Raw genomic sequence first — 17,455 nt, 5'->3', positions numbered from 1 at the left:
AGGAGGAAGGGAGGTCAGAGAGAAGGCTGACACAGTAGTCTAGCCGGGATATAACGAGAGCCCGTAATAGTAAGGTAGCCGTTTGGGTGGAGAGGAAAGGGCGGATCTTGGCGATATTGTAGAGGTGAAACCGGCAGGTCTTGGTAACGGATAGGATGTGTGGGGTGAACGAGAGGGACGAGTCAAGGATGACACCGAGATTGCGGGCCTGCGGGACGGGAAGGATGGTCGTGCCATCCACGGTGATGGAGAAGTCTGGGAGCGGACCGGGCTTGGGAGGGAAGATGAGGAGCTCAGTCTTGCTCATGTTGAGTTTTAGGTGGCGGGCAGACATCCAGGTGGAGACGTCCCGGAGGCAGGAGGAGATGCGAGCCTGAAGGGAGGGGGAGAGGACAGGGGCGGAGATGTAGATCTGCGTGTCATCTGCGTAGAGATGGTAGTCAAAGCCGTGAGAGCGAATGAGTTCACCGAGGGAGTGAGTGTAAATGGAGAACAGAAGAGGGCCAAGAACTGACCCTTGAGGAACTCCAACAGTTAAAGGATGGGAGGGGGAGGAGGCTCCAGCGTAGGAGACCGAGAATGATCGGCCAGAGAGGTAAGAGGAGAACCAGGAGAGGACAGAGTCCGTGAAGCCAAGGTGAGATAAGGTACGGAGGAGGAGGGGATGGTCGACAGTGTCAAAGGCAGCAGAGAGGTCAAGGAGGATCAGAATGGAGTAGGAGCCATTGGATTTGGCAAGAAGGAGGTCATGGGTGACCTTAGAAAGAGCAGTCTCGGTAGAGTGGAGGGGACGGAAGCCAGATTGGAGGGGGTCTAGGAGAGAATGGGAGTTAAGGAATTCTAGGCATCGATTGTAGACGACTCGTTCTAAGATTTTGGAAAGGAAGGGTAGTAGGGAGATAGGACGATAACTGGAGGGGGAAGTGGGGTCAAGAGCGGGTTTTTTTTAGGATGGGGGAGACGTGGGCGTGTTTGAAGGCAGAGGGGAAGGAGCCCTTGGAGATTGAGTGGTTAAAAATAGAAGTTAAGGAAGGGAGGAGGGCAGGGGCGATGGTTTTAAGAAGGTGAGAGGGAGTGGGGTCCGAGGCGCAGGTGGAGGGGGTGGCACTTGCGAGGAGGGAGGAGATCTCCTCTGAGGATACTGCAGGGAAGGATGGGAAAGTAGGGGAGGGGGTTGTTGGGGGGGAGGGGAGAGGCGGAGGGGTGACTTTGGGGAGCTCAGACCTGATCGTGTTGATTTTCGTGAGGAAATAGGTGGCCAGATCATTAGGGGTGAGAGATGGGGGAGGGGGAGGAACAGGGGGCCTAAGGAGAGAGTTAAAGGTCCGGAACAATCGGCGGGGGTGACGGGCATGGGTGTCGATGAGGGAGGAGAAGAAGCTTTGCCTGGCGGAGGAGAGGGCAGAGTTAAGGCAGGAAAGGATAAATTTGAAATGTGTGAGGTCGGCTTGGTGCTTGGACTTTCGCCAGCGGCGCTCAGCAGCTCGAGCATAGGAGCGTAGGAGGCGGACGGAGGAGGTGATCCAGGGCTGTGGGTTAGTGGCGCGAGAGCGGCGGAGGGAAAGGGGGGCGAGAGAGTCGAGATGAGTAGTGAGGGTGGAGTTGAGAGCGGAGACCTGATCGTCGAGAGTGGGAAGAGAGGACAGGGCGGCAAGGTGAGGCGAGATGCTATTGGAAAGACGGATGGGATCGAGAGAGCGGAGGTCTCTGTGGGGCAGTAGCGAAGATTTGCAGGGGGAGGGAGTGTGAGAGATGAGGCAGGTGAGAAGGTTATGGTCTGAGAGAGGGATTTCAGAGTTGGTGAGTGAGGAGATAGTGCAGCGGTAGGAGATGACAAGATCGAGGGTGTGACCGAGTCGGTGAGTGGGCGCGGTATGGTGGAGGAGGAGGTCGGCAGAGTCGAGGAGGGATAGCAGGCGGGCGGCAGAGGAGTCGTCGGGTACATCCGTATGGATGTTGAAGTCTCCAAGGATCAGAGTGGGCAGAGAGAAGGAGAGAAGGAAGGTGAGAAAGGGGTCAAGGTGGTTGAAGAAGTTGGAGGTGGGACCGGGAGGGCGGTAGATGACGGCGACAAGTAACTGGAGTGGGTGGTAGAGGCGAATGATATGGGCTTCGAAGGAGGGGAAGGAGAGGGAGGGGGGAGGAGGGATAGTGCGGAAGCGGCATCGGGGCGAGAGGAGGAAGCCGACGCCTCCTCCCTTACCGGTGAGTCTGGGGGAGTGGGAGAAGGAGAGGCCTCCGCTGGAGAGAGCGGCGGCGGAGACCGTGTCTTCGGGAGAGAGCCACGTTTCCGAAAGGGCGAGGAGGAGGAGAGAGCGGGAGAGGAAAAGGTCATGGATGAAAGGTAGCTTGCCTGTAACAGAGCGGGGGTTCCAGAGGCCACACTTGAAAGTAGCTGTGGGTGCAAGGGGAGGAGGGGGGGAGGGGCGGGGGGAGGGGAGGGTTTGGATGGGAAGGAGGTGGCGGGGCCCTGGACGAGGAGAGGGGGATGAGGGGTGGCGGTGGGACAAGAGGACTGGGATGGGGCGTGGGTGGGGAAGAGAGAAGGGGGGAGGGGGTGAAGAGGGGGTTAGGTGGGGGGAAGAGTAGGGGGAGGGGGAAGAGGGGTAGCGCTGGTAAAGTGGGGTTCTAGGGCGGGAGAGAGGAGGGTGGGAGGAGACAGAGGAGAGAGCGGGAAAGAGCTGAGCGAGAGAGGGGAAGGGGAAGGGGAAGGGGAGGATAGGAAGGGGCGGGAGGGGGGAGGGGGGGAGGAGGGACATGGCGAGGCCAGAGAGGTGGGTGGCAGCACTGACAATAAACAGTAATAAACGAAATCGGTAATATAGCAACATGATACAATATGATACAGTACAGTGGTGCTAATATAGCAACATGATACAGTATGATACAATATCGTCGTGTTAATAAAAGGGGTGATGACCAGGGTCGGGGGTAGACTCGATTAAGGGGCGACCTGATCAAATTCAAAATCTGACGACAATAAACAATAAAAAGCGAGATCGCAAATATAGCAACATGCTACAGTAAGGCACACTACAATAGTGTTAATAAGCAGGCGATGACCAGGGTCGGGGGACGAGCCGACCCTACCCGATCAGACTCAAAGTCAAGCGGCCAGCGGCCGAGAGTGTCCCAGAGCTCATGACCAAATAGCCCTGTGGCGGCGGGGGGGCCCTGAGGTTGTCCGGGGTGGGTGGCGGCCGTAGGCGGCGGCTAAGGTAAGGTAACATGGTGAGAACAAGGACGTCGTCGCCCGGGGCGGGGGCGGGAGGGATGAATCACCTCAAGAGGGAAGAGGGAGTGAGGCCTTCCCAAAATGGCCGCCTCAGGCAGAGTGGGGGCTTCCTAAAATGGCCGCCTCGGGCGGAGTGGGGGAGCGGTTGGGGAGCACAATGTCCCCGGGCCCGAGCAGGGGGACACAATGTCCCCCGAGGACACAATGTCCTTGGGGCCGAGAAGGGGAGCACAATGTCCCCAGGATCGAGAAGGGGAGCGCAATGTCCCCGGGCCCGAGCGGGGGGCGGGGGGGGGGGATGGACTGGAAGCTGGTGGCTGGGGGTCTGTGGGGGCGAAGATCCGCATTATATGTGTATGTGTGGGGCGCTATCGAGGTGGGTGCTTGTGTTTGTATCCATAATAATAATAATGATATTTGTTAAGCTCTTACTATGTGCGAAGCACTGTTCTAAGTGCTGGGGGAGATACAAGGTTATTAGGTTCTCCCAGGTGGGGCTCATGATCTTAATCCCCATTTTCCAGATGAGGTAACTGAGGCACAAAGAAGTTAAGTGACTTGCCCAAAGTCACACAGCTGACAAGTGGCAGAGCTGGGTTTAGAACCCACGACCTCTGATTCCCAAGCCCGGGCTCTTTACACTAAGCCATGCTGCTTCTCTATAAAAGCTCCAGAAAATATTTACCATTTCACTTCAATTTCCAATCTCAATGTAATTTCCAATCATTTGACTCTTAAAAGAAAGGAATAGTGGAATCATCATTTAGTTTTACATCTGACGAAGCTTTTCACCTTTTGAGGTCACTCTCCAACAGTCAATTCATCTATAGTGTTTGATGAGTGGTTACTCTGTCCTAAATACTTTCCTATCCTAAGAAAAACCCTCCCTTGACTCCACAACTCTCTCCAGTTATCGCCCTCAACTCCCTCCTACCATTCGTCTCCAAACACCCGCTGTCTCAGATTCCTCTCCTCCAATTCTTTCCTCGACCTCCTCCAATCTGGCTTCCGTCGCCTTCACTCCAAAGAAACCACCCTTTCAAAGGTTACCAATGATCTCCTTCTTGCCAAATTCAACGGCCTAATCCTAATCCTAATGTTCCTTGACCTCTCGGCTACCTTCAACACTGTCGACCACCCTCTTCTCCTAGAAATGTTATCCAACCTTGGCTTCACCGACTCTGTCCTCTCCTGGTTCTCCTCTTATCTCTCTGGTCATTCATTTTCAGTCCCTTCATGGTCTCCTCCCCTGCATCCCATCCCCTAACTGTGGGGGTCCCTCAAGGTTCAGTTCTGGTTCCCCCTCTATTCTCCATCTATACCCACTCCCCTGGAGAGCTCATTCGCTCCCATAGCTTCAACTACCACCTCTATGTGGATGATACCCAAATCTACTTCTCCAGCCCTGATCTCTCTTCCTCTCGGCAGTCTCTCATTTTCCTCTTGCCTTCGAGACATCTCTACTTGGATGTCCTTCGGTCACTTCAAGCTTAACATGCCCAAAACCGAACTCCTTATCCTACCCAAACCCTATCCTCCCCCTGACTTTCCCATCATTGTTGATGGCACCACCATCCTTCCTGTCTCATAAATGCATAACAATCCTCTCTCTCATCCAACCCACATATTCAAACCATCACTAAATCCTGCAGTCCCATCTTCACAACATCACTAAAATTTGTCCTTTCCTCTCCGTCCAAATTGCTACCACGTTGATGCAATCACTGATCCTATCCCCTCTGGATTACTGCATCAGTCTCCTTGCTGACCTCCCAGTGTCCTGCCTCTCCCCACTCCAGTCTATATTTCACTCTGCTGCCCAGGTAATTTTTCTAAAAAAATGTTCAGATCATGTCACCCCCCTCCTCAAAAAACTCTAGTCATTGCCTATCCACTGCCGTATCAAACAAAAACTCCTCACCATTAGCTTTAAAGCATTCTACCATCTTGTCCTCTTTTACCTCACCTCGCTACTCTCTCCTTCTACAACCCAGCCCGCACATTTTGCTCCTCTGGTGCTAACCTAACTATGCCTCCATCTCTTCTAGCTTGCCACTGACCCCTTACCTGCTTCCTGCCTCCGGTCTGTAACACCCTCCCTCCTTGAATCCAACAGACAAATACTCTCCCCCCATTCAAAGCTTTATTGAAGACACATCTCCTCTAGGAGGCCTTCCCTGACTAAGCCCCACTCCCTTCTGCATCACCCTGACTTGCTCCCTTGGTTCTTCCCCCCTCTTAGCCCCAAAGCACTAACATACATATCTGTAATTTATTCATTTATAGTAATACCTATCTCCCCCACTCTAGACTGCAAACTCATTGTGGGCAGGGAATGTGTCTGTTTATTGTTTTATTGTACTCTCCCAAGCGCTTAGTACAGCACTCTGCATGCAGTAAATGCTCAATAAATATGATTGAATGAATGAATGGTTGGAAAAGCAAAGAACAGTTAGTAAACATGATGCCTGACCAAGAGGTTTACAGTCTAGTGGGCAACAATTTTTGTCAAGGAAATCAGTTACTCTGTTTTCATGGTGCCCCTTTCTGTTTCCTTCTCTGCCACTTCTCCTTAGACCCCAACAACTACTCCTGCTTGGTCTCCCTCTGATATTATGTGGATTAGCCTACTATTCTTGGACCCCCAACAGAACAATCAATCTGTGGGAGTGTTTCAAGGCTCAGGTCTGGGCTGCCTTCTATTCTCCATACACACCTATTTCAGAGAACTCTTTCGTTCCCATGGCTTCAACTCTCATCTCTATGTGAATGATTTCCCAATCTATAACTCCATCCCTGATTTCTCTCCTCTGCTGTGTCATATTTCCTCCTGATTTCAGGACATCACTACTTGGATGTCTTGCCAGCACCTCAAACCTAACAAACAGAACTCCTTCTCTTCCCACACAAGCCCTGTCCCTCCATGACTTTTCCATCACTGTAGAAGCACAACCATCGTCCCTGTCTCACAAGCCCATAACCTTGGCATTACCCTCAACTCGTCTCTCTCATTCAGCCCACAGTCTATCTGTCACCAAGTCCTGTCAATCCTACCTTCACAGCATTGCTACAGTCCACCCTTTCTTTTCCATATAAACTACTACTTTGTTGATCTAAGCACTTATCCTATCCCTCCTCTATCACTTCATCAGCCTCATGTCTGACCTCCCTGCCTCCTGTCTCTCCCCACTCCGGTCTAAACTTCACTTTTCTGCCTGGATCATTTTTCTGAAAAAAATGTTCAACTCATTTGTCACCGCTCCTCAAGAACCTCCAGCACTATGCATCCACCTCCAGGCTTAATTACAAAGTGTCTTCAGAATATTGAACCCAGCTAATTTAAACAAATGATACACATTTAAATGGCAACGGGGAGAATTTTCTCAACAATAGCATACAGGAGAACAGGAAAGGGTCTTCAGAGGCAAAAAGAATCTCATCAACCCTTCCTTCTCTGCTATTTAAGCAATTCATCAGCTTCCTTATTCTGCCACAGAAACTCTTTATCATTGTCTTTAAAGGACTCTATATTCGTACCTGCTCCTACCTTACCTTGTTGATTTAATAATAATGGTGGTATCTGTTAAGCGCTTACTATGTGCAGAGCACTGCTCTAGGCACTGGGGGAGATACAGGGTAATCAGGTTGCCCCTCATGAGGCTCACAGTCTTAATCCCCATTATACAGATGAGAGAACTGGGGCACAGAGAAGTGAAGTGACTTGCCCACAGTCACCCAGCTGACAAGCGGCGGAGCCGGGATTCAAACCCATGACCTCTGAATCCCAAGCCCGTGCTCTTTCCACTGAGCAATGCTCCTTTCTAACTACAACCCAGTCCCCCCACTTCCCTCTTATAACACCACCCTACTCCCTGTACCTCGATCTCATGTATCTCACTGCCAACCCCTTGTCCACATCGTCTCTCTGGCCTTTAACGCCCTTCCCCTTCATACGTTACCTCATCTGTAAAATGGGGATTGAGATTGTGAGCCCCATATGGGACAACCTGATTATCTTGAATCTATCCCAGTGCTTGGCACACAGTAAGCACTTAACAAATACCATCATTAGTATTATTATTATTACCACCACTCTGTTTATTGTTGTACTGTACTCTCCCAACCTCTTAGTACAGTGCTCTTCACACAGTAAGCGCTCAGTAAATACAATTGACCAACTGACTAGATTTTAGGATTGTCGGAAGCCTGCTATCAGCACATAGGGCAGATTGGACAAAGCGGTTCAGATTTAGCCAATCCCCATCATTCTGCAGCCATCCTTCCTGGTCCCTGAGTCATCCTCTAAGTCCAGTCCAGGGAAAGGGAAGGAATGCTGGGCCACTAGCAACACCCATCAGTAGTCATGAGTGGAGATGCAAACCTCTCACCAAATCCATCTCATCTACATGACTTCAAACTATTTTTCGATCCATCCATAAACCAGTGGTATTTGTTGAGCACGTACTATGTGCAAAGTGCTGTATTAAGTGGTTGGGAGAGTATGATACAACAGAATTAGCTGATACGGTGCCTGCCCATACAAACCTTACAGTCTAGTAGGGGAGACGGACACAGTAATCAGTTACGGATATGTACATTAACGTGGTGGGACTTAAAATTCAGTGTTTAAAAGGCAGAGAAGCAGTGTGGCTCAGTGGAAAGAGCCTGGACTTCGGAGTCAGAGGTTATGGGTTCGACTCCCGGCTCTGCCACTTGTCAGCTGTGTGACTGTGGGCAAGTCACTTCACTTCTCTGTGCCTCAGTTACCTCATCTGCAAAATGGGGATTAACTGTGAGCCTCACGTGAGACAACCTGATTACCCTGTATCTCCCCCAGCGCTTAGAACAGTGCTCTGCACATAGTAAGCGCTTAACAAATACCAACATTATTATTACAGATCCAAGTAAATAGATGATATTGAAGGGAGAGGGAGTAGGGGAAATGATGGCTTAGTCGAGGAGGACTTTTGGAGGAGATATGGTTTTAGTAAGGCTTCTGCTACAAATCATATTTGTATTTTGATTAACCGGCTAGAGAATCAGAAAGTGTCCATTATGAAACAAATGGATTCTGTGAATGTTTTTCAGCCTCGTCATCTGTTTCATCTGGGGAGGTCAAAACATGAGAACTTTCTGAGGGTTCAGCTGTGGCTACCTTAAAGCTCTACACAATTCATTTAGCAGTATTTTTTTTTTTGCCTAATGAGATGATGATATCTGTATTTAATTCACTGTGATTAACCATAAGTTTGTGATTTTTCTCGGTCTCCATTCCCACCCAAAATAAACATCTTTCTTCACAATGGCCTTGGCCCAAGGGCCAGAACTACTGCTGCAATGATTTTACTCGCTTGATGCTACGATTACCGTTCCACCTCCACAGATTGATGTTGCAGTGTTTCGAATTGCTTTTTGAGTTCCCTAGGCCTTTTTCCTTTAAAATTTAAACATCCTCCTGTTCTTTAAAAAGTTTGTCAAATCGAAGTCAGAGGACCTTTGATAATATTCAGGATTATAGCTCTCTCAAAGATCTGAAATAAAAACTTAGATGACTATTCTCCATAATTATGCAGAATGCTCAGTGCTGGCTAAATATTGCTTCCTAGAATCTGTTGCTTCTAAAATTGATTGTGATTCCTCTATTTTATTATAAAATGTAGAAACATTGTACACTTTTAAAGTAACAGAAACATGCCTCCTCACATTTATCTAGTAACCACGACTTTTCTTTATTCATCTGAATCATTCCAGCTACCTGCTTCATATTTTGGTTTGAGCTTTTGACTGAGTAAACATCCTAATTCCAGCGGCGTTAACCAAGTGCATTTTAATGAGAAGCAGCATGGCCTAGTGGAAAGAGCACAGGCCTGGGAGTCAGAGGAACTGGGTTTTAATCCTGCCTCTGCTTCTTATCTGTTGTGGGACCTTGGACAAGTCACTTAACTTCTCCATACCTCAGTTTCCCCCTCTGTGAAGTGGGGGTTTAATTCCTGGTCTCCTCTTACGTAGACTGCGAGTCCCAAGTGGGAGAGGGGCTCTGTCCTACCTGATTATCATGTACCTACCCAAGTGCTAAATAATAATACTGATAATAGTAATAATAATTGTGGTGTTTGCTTAGTGCTTACTATGTGCCAGGCACTGTACTAAACACTGGGGTGGATACATACAAATCAGGTTGGACACAGTCCCTGTCCCACATGGGGCTCACAGTCTTAATCCCTATTTTATAGCTAGGGGAACTGAGGCCCGGACAAGTGAAGTGTTTGACACACAGCAAGTGCTTAACCAATAAGATTATCATTATTATTATTATTAGTGAACCAGTTAGTAGAAATAGAGCTGACATTCATTTCAAAGACAACGCTACCGATAATGAGTTTGAATCCATGAGTGTGAGTGTCTTGGAGAAAGAATTCCTGGCTCACTTGCACTCTTTGTTCCCTTACCATTCAGGCAGGAACTGCTCTAACACTAATGGTTAGGAAAGGAAAAGTCTGCCTTCCTACTATGCCGGATAAACATATTTGAGTTGTTTTTCTAGTAGTGGTGATGGTTTACACTGAGCCATCTCCACTCTGCTGTCCAATCCCTCTGTGAAACGGCTGGTGGAAGAGTAGGTTGGGTCTGCCTTCCCAGAACGGAATATCCTCGTGTCCTCGGCAGTAGCAGGGAGCAGTGTGACTTTACCCATCAGGTGTCATCAGTGAATATGACTTTTCAGATTAGCTTCGTAAGAGGTTGGGAGGGTCTTTTTGCACTTGTGAAAACAAAGGGAAAAGAAAAAACAAACCATCACACACAAAGAATGACAACAGCAAGAAAAAAGATACAGCTGTCCCCACCCTACTGGACCGACCAGAAAGGAAAAACAGCAAGCTCATCGGAGGTGGGCATGTGCAGGCAAGATTGGCTTTCTCCATGAACCCAGGTATTTCCAGGGCAGTAAACCAATCTTAGGTAGCACTGCAGATCTCTTGATACTTGCCATGTACAAATTAATAATAATAATAATAATGATGCTGGTATTTACTATGTGCAGAACACTGTTCTAAGTGCTGGGGGAGTTACAGGGTAATCAGGTTGTCCCACTTGAGGCTCACAGTCTTGATTCCCCTTTTATAGATGAGGTAACTGAGGCACAGAGAAGTTCATTCATTCATTCAATAGTATTTATTGAGCGCTCACTATGTACAGAGCACTGTACTAAGCGCTTGGAATGTACAAATCATGATTTGCCCACAGTCACACAGCTGACAAGTGGCAGAGCCAGGATTTGAACCCATGACCTCTGACTCCCAAGCCCGGGCTCTTTCCACTGAGCCACACTGCTCGAGTGGAAGAGGTGAGGAGGAGCGTGGCCTAGTGGATAGCACACAGGCCTGGGAGTCAGAAGGAGCTGGGTTCTAATCCTGGCTCCACCACTTGTCTTTTTTGTGACCTTGGGCTAGTTGACTTGTTCATTCTAAGCGCTTAGTACAGTGCTCTGCACATAGTAAGCACTCAATAAATACTATTGAATAGTCACTTAACTTCAGTTACCTCATCTGTAAAATGGGGATTAAGACTGCGAGCCCCACATGAGACATGGACCATGACCAACCTGATTAACTTTTATCTACCACAGGGCTTAGTGCAGTGCCTGGCACATAGGAAGCACTTAATAAATACCATAAAAAGGTGGGGGTGATATGAAAAAAATATAACTGTCTGAGGATTGGGAAAAGGGCAACAGCTCCAAATCCTCAGCCATCAGTCAGTCCTTAACCTAATTCATTCATTCATTTAATAGTATTTATTGAGAGCTTACTATGTGTAGAGCACTGCACTAAGCGCTTGGAACTTACAAATCGGTAACAGATAGAGACCGTCCCTGCCCTTTGACGGGCTTACAGTCTAATAGGGGGAAGACAGACAGACAAGAACAATGGCAATAAATCGAATCAACAAATGGTTTTGGAAAGAGAAAACTTTCTTAAAGTCTTTATACCTCCAAGCAATGGATTTACTCTAGTCCAAAAACTTTGTCAAGAAGTCTCAGCTGGGCCCAGCTTTCTCCGTAGTGTGTTTGACATTTAGATTTAACAACTCAAATATAATAAAGGACATTACAGCTTGCATATGTCTTTTTCTCCTGTTTGTTTTTTCATCCCTGTTATTATCCAGATAGTATTGGTTTCCTGGTTGGGTTTTGCTATTGTTCTTTCAAGCTCCGCACAGAAACCGGGTTGTGTGGCTGAAATCATGCATGGTGAATCAAAATAATATGAGAATGATGGAAACTCTTTATTCAATTTGTATTAACCTCAAAGATTGTTTGGGATATGCAAATGTGATTACATTTTAATTGGGCTTTTGTTTATTCTTTGAAGGAAAAGTCATTTCTCAGCTAACCTCTTGAATATGTGCAGACCAAATGATGGTTGACTAGAAATGACTAGAAATTTCAGGAGGGAAATGAAGAGCAAATATTTCTAGAACCATCCTCTCTGAGAACCATCTTGTACTAAGCCGAGGCAACTGTTTGGCTACGTGTGCCTGTAGAAATGTCAGTTTGACCAAAAAAAACCAAAAACCCATTTTATTAATGTTCCAGATGCAATCTCACAATCTCACATTTTAACTGCTAATGTTAGGATGATTTGTTCCTAGTATTTTTTGTCACATTTCAGCTCAGTAAAATTCTAAAATGGTAGCTCGAGGTGATACATTCAGGTATTGTTTTCCCAGTGGGATTTCACCCTCCTGATTGATTCCTAGTCATCCTCATTGACAGATAATGCCCCATGGTGCTCTAGAACTCATGACAAAGCCTTTTGGGTTGAACTGAGCCCCATACTATCCTTCCTGTGTATTCATTAAACTTAAGTAGAGATATATACTACCAGTTCCTCCCTTCTCTCTTTCTCTCCCTTCTCTCTTTTTCTCCCTTCTCTCTTTCTACTGCCCACCCCACACGCTCCGCTCCTCTACTGCCCACCTCCTCACCATCCCTCGGTCTCGCCTATCCCGCCGTTGACCCCTGGGCCGCGTCCTCCTGCGGTCCTGGAATGCCCTCCCTCCTCACCTCAGACAATCTAATTCTCTTCCCCTCTTCAAATCCGTACTTAAAGCTCACCTCCTCCAAGAGGCCTTCCCAGACTGAACTCCCCCCTTTTTCCCTCTGCTCCCTCTACCCCCCCTTCACCTCTCCGCAGCTAAACCTTCTTCTCCCCCCTTTCCCTCTCCTCCTCCCCCTCTCCCGTCCCACCCCCTCAGCACTGTACTCGTCCGCTGTATATATCTTCATCACCCTATTTATTTTGTTTCATTTAATGAGATGTACATCACCCTGATTCTATTTAGTTGCCATTGTTTTTATGAGATGTTCTTCCCCTTGACTCTATTTATTGCCATTGTTCTTGTCTGCCTGTCTCCCCCAATTAGACTGTAAGCCCGTCAAAGGGCAGGGACTGTATCTGTTGCTGATTTGTACATTCCAAGCACTTAGTACAGTGCTCTGCACATAGTAAGCGCTCAATAAATACTATTGAATGAATGAAGTTCATCTGCACTTCCTTTATATTCTTCAGGATGGGGATTTGGAGGGCAGGGTTGAGACATGAAGCATCTTGAATGCTCTCTTTAAATCGGAAAAAGGAGTAATGCCAAGGCTCCCAAGGTGGGCCTGGAAATGGATGTGTTGGGACCTGGTTCCCAAAATGTAAATCCTGTTTGTCTAGCACTAGGCTGACTAATGCGTGCTTTGCCCCTAGGGTAGCACAGCATAGTGGATAGAGCACGCACTTGGGAGTCAGAAGGTCATGGGTTCTAATTCCTGTTCTGCTGCTTGTCTGCTGTGTGGCCTTGGGCAAATCACTTCATTTTTCTATGCCTCAGTTCCCACAGCTGTAAAATGGGAATTAAGACTGTGAACCGCATGTGGGACAGGGAGGGACTGTGTCCAACCGGATTCGTTTGTATCCAACCCAGTGCTTAGTACAGTGTATCGCACAGAGTAAGCATTTAACAAATACCACAATTATTTGCCTAATGTAGATTCATGAAAAAGCGTGAAATGTCTTCTATAAAAAGATGATTAAGAAATACTCCTTAAATATGAATATCAGAAACCCGGTTTACCTTAGTTGTTTCTTTACTGCAACATTTGAAAAGTCTGTTTTCATCATTAGCATCTTGAGATCTTTTTGAACACGTTGGATAGAATATTTAAGGCAATTACCAAAGAAGACATGATCCCTGCCCTCAAAGAATCCAGAGTCTAATGGGAAAGATGGGCAAAAAGCTGGAGTGTTATAGTAAAGATCTAGCATCATCCAATAAACAGAGCTCCCCATACATTCCAAAAAAGCTGGAAGAGTTGTCTGAACCAGGGCATTGTAAAGAGGAAAAAGTAAATCTGGGAGGAATTCATGCAGAAAGTAGAATTTTATTAAGGCTTTGAAGTAGGCATGGAATAAAGTGGAGGGAGGAAGATACCTCAAGAGGGAAGGGAAGCATTGACAGTGTCTCAAAGAGTGTGTTGGGAAGGCAAGGAGGTTCGCTTCAACATTGTGAAGAACTGCAACATAGAGGAAGATGAGGAAATTAGCTATGATAGAACAATTTGATGATTTTTCTATCAAAAATTCACACGATATATTTACTGTAGTTTTTAGGGTGGGTGGCTTGTCTGAAAGGTCAATGCATGGAAAGACATAGTTAAGGAAGACACTACTCTTACGTCCCTAGAGAGGGCAAATTACAAAATATATGGATTCGTCTAAAGAACATGCTACTAAAGTGTATTTACAGTGATATTCACTTCAATCAATCATTTATTGAGCACTTACTATGAGCAGAGCACTGTACTGAGAGGGTGGGAGGGTACAATACAACAGAATTAAAAAATACAAGTTCCCTGCCCATTCCGGTTTTACACTTCAAGTTTAAAAAACATCATCACCAGTGGTATTTATTAAGCACTTACTGTTTGCAGAGTCTTGAACTAAGCTCCTGGAAGAGTACAATACAAGAGAGTTGGTAGACATGTTCTCTGCCCACAAAACAAAATGGATTGAAAGATTGAAGATACAGAGCTGCTGACCTATCATAACTATTTTAGGAAAAGTTCTGTACCACCAGATGAACATGGGATTTCCTTAAGATGTTAGAAATAAATCCTGCTTTTGAATGATCAAAATCCAAATCCAGAAGGAAGGCATTGATATAGAAGATGAATTATTAAAACCAGCACTGTCAATTGGTGCTTGCACTACAAATCTTTCACCACAACAGGTTAAATTAGGTTGGTTTTGGCTTGATCCTGACATTGACTCTTGCCAGAGCCTCTAATCATAGCTTTCATCACTTCACAAAATAAATGAATAAGCAAAACAGTCTTAGAGGATATATAAACATTGATCTCACTCTGTTCTTACTAGGTCTTCGGGAAGATGAAACTCTCTTTAATCGTGATCATTCATATATTTTAGAATGAAGTGGGTTAGGGTGAAAGAATCAGTACCAGTATTTGTCACTGGATTTTCTTTGTTTGAAGTGGTAAATTGTGGGCAGATGTCATAAATGGAAAACTTCAAATGGTTTCTTGCTCAGAAATGTCCCCCATTGAAAAATGACTTTTTTTTAAAAAAAGGAGGCTTACAATAAAATATACAAGCAGTGTCACATCTGTTTATTTTTAGTGCAGCAATATCTCCAATCTAGTCAGAGTTGAAAGTCTAATAGTGCAGCTGTCAAAACATGAGGAAGATGTTACATTTGGTCCTGTCGGAAGACTAGATGTTTCACTGTACCCAGGTTTCGTTTGATTCTGTAACATGCATCAGCTTGTTTACCTATACTTTGTATATTTACATATATTTGTTTACAAGTATGTATAGACTGTCATTTAATTATTTCAGTGATACTCATGTAAAGATGAAATCTCACTGTCAGCATCACCATCTTTAAATATGAAGGACACCTATATTTGCATACTTCTTTAAATTCATTCAATCATATTTATTGAGCGCTTACTGTGTGCAGAGCGCTGTACTAAGTGCTTGATGTATATGAAAAACACAAACTTCATCATTATCCATTAAATTAGGAAAGCTTATTTAGACAATCTGAATGCTTTCAGACCCCTAGAAATCCCCTTTTCATTTCACTCTAAACAGGCCGTTGCATTTTATTTTAGCCTAGTGATATGATAGAATTCCATCTGTAGGCAAGAGACTTTCCTGGTTGATCTGGTGGAACGAAGACTCTTTCTGTTAATCATCATCATCATCATCATCTTCATCATATTTGCTAAGTGTTTGGTATGTGCCAGGCACTGTAATAGGCTGGGATAGATACAAGCTAATCAAGTTAGGCGCAGTCCCTGTCCTGCATGGGGTTCACAGACTTAATCCCCATTTTACAGATGAAGTAACTAAGGCCCAAAGAAGGTAAGTGACTTGCCCCAGGTTGCACAGCAGACAAGTAGTGGAGTCAGGATTAGAATCCAGGTCCTTCCGACTCTCAGGCTTACGTGGCTCAGTGGAAAGAGCACGGACTTGGGAGTCAGAGGTCATGGGTTCGAATCCCTGCTCTGCCTCTTAGCTGTGTGACTGTGGGCAAGTCACTTATCTTCTCTGTGCCTCAGTTCTCTCATCTGTAAAATGGAGATGAAGACTGTGAGCCTCACGTGGGACAACCTAATTACCCTGTATCTACCCAAGCGCTTAGAACAGTGCTCTGCACATAGTAAGCACTTAAATACCAATATTATTAAAGGCTTAAGAAAGACCATAAAAAAATAGTATTTGTTAAGTATTTACTACGTGTCAAGCACAGTGTTCTAGATGCAAGTTAATCAAGTCAGATCCAGTCCCTCTCCCACGTGAGGCTCACAGTCTAAGTAGGAAGGAGAACAGGTATTCCAGCCCCATTTTCCAGATGGGGAACGTGAAACACAGAGAAATTAAGTGATTTGCCCAAGGTCACACAGCAGGCAATTAATAGAATCAGGATTAGACCCCAGGTCCCCTGACTCTCAGGCGCAGCCTCTTTTAACTAGGTTATGCTGCTTCTCTACTTTGATAAATAGCACAGTGTCTTGATAGCTTTCGCTGTGCATCAACAATGGAAAATGTTTGATTGGATATAGAATTTTCAATTAGAAACTGTGGTCATTTGTATGCCTTCTTATGCATGTGCTTCCAGAGGTTATTCATTAGCATTACCTTTACACTGATGACTCCTGCAGGGATTCTTGACTATCAAACTATATTTACTCAAATTAATTATCCCAAAGAATAATGAATGAATCCCACGAGAAAGTCGTATTATCTCTTTCCGGCTATTCAGGTACCACTTAATGAGTGGTTCTCCGCCCTAAATACTACACTAATGACCAAAGATAAACATTAATTAGGGCAGCCAACTGCAAATTTAAAACCAATATTCAGGGTCACTGAAAAAGGTGAGACCAATAGAACTGGGAGACAAGAGATTAACTTCCTGAGATGTTCCTAATAACCAGGCATAGTTTCAGGAAACATAATGCAATGAGCAGAGAGGGGGCAAAACTGGAACCTCTCATTAACCTAATGTAAAGATAAAATGTGGGCAAACCAAGATTCATAAATAAATAGAGCAAGCAAAGGGACTGCACTCCCTAGACCAGAGGAAGCAATCAATCAATGGCATTTATTGAGTACTTACTATGTGCCCTTGGGAGAGCACAACACAACAGACTTGTTAGGCCCATTCCCTGCCCACAAGAAGCTCATGATCTAGACAGAGACAGACAATATAAATAAATTATGGACATAATAATGTTGATATTTGTTAAGCACTTACCATGTGCAAAGCACTGTTCTAAGCACTGGGGGGATACAAGGTGATCAGGTTGTCCCACGTGGGGCTCACAGTCTTAATCCCCATTTTCCAGATGAGGTAACTGAGGCACAGAGAAGTTAAGTGACTTGCCCAAAGTCGCACAGCTGACAAGTGGCAGACCTGGGATTAGAACCCACTACTTCTGATTCCCAAGCCCTTGCTCTTTCTACCGAGCCACGCTATGTGCTGTGAGGCTGAGGATGGGATGACTCTCTCTGGTGACAAAACCTGAGTGCTGAATCTCAGCTCCAGATAGAGAAAGTGGACAAGGGCCATGATAAGAGATATGTTTTCCCAGCTCTTCATCCCCTTCCTCTGCACATAGTGTCTTTCCTGTGTCTTTTAATTCTG

The 17,455-nt window shown here is 45.8% G+C and overlaps 1 protein-coding gene across 5 annotated transcripts in view; it reads left to right on the top strand.

Annotated features, from left to right (window-relative positions):
- The window catches only part of VEPH1 (ventricular zone expressed PH domain containing 1), a 189,048-nt gene that overhangs the window by 89,674 nt on the left and 81,919 nt on the right, over nucleotides 1-17,455 (top strand). The gene's annotated exons all lie outside the window — the stretch shown is intronic.

This window comes from Ornithorhynchus anatinus, chromosome 1 (assembly GCF_004115215.2).
Source record: "Ornithorhynchus anatinus isolate Pmale09 chromosome 1, mOrnAna1.pri.v4, whole genome shotgun sequence".
Classification (NCBI taxonomy): Eukaryota; Metazoa; Chordata; class Mammalia; order Monotremata; family Ornithorhynchidae; genus Ornithorhynchus; species Ornithorhynchus anatinus.
This window is presented reverse-complemented; position numbering and strand designations above follow the sequence as displayed.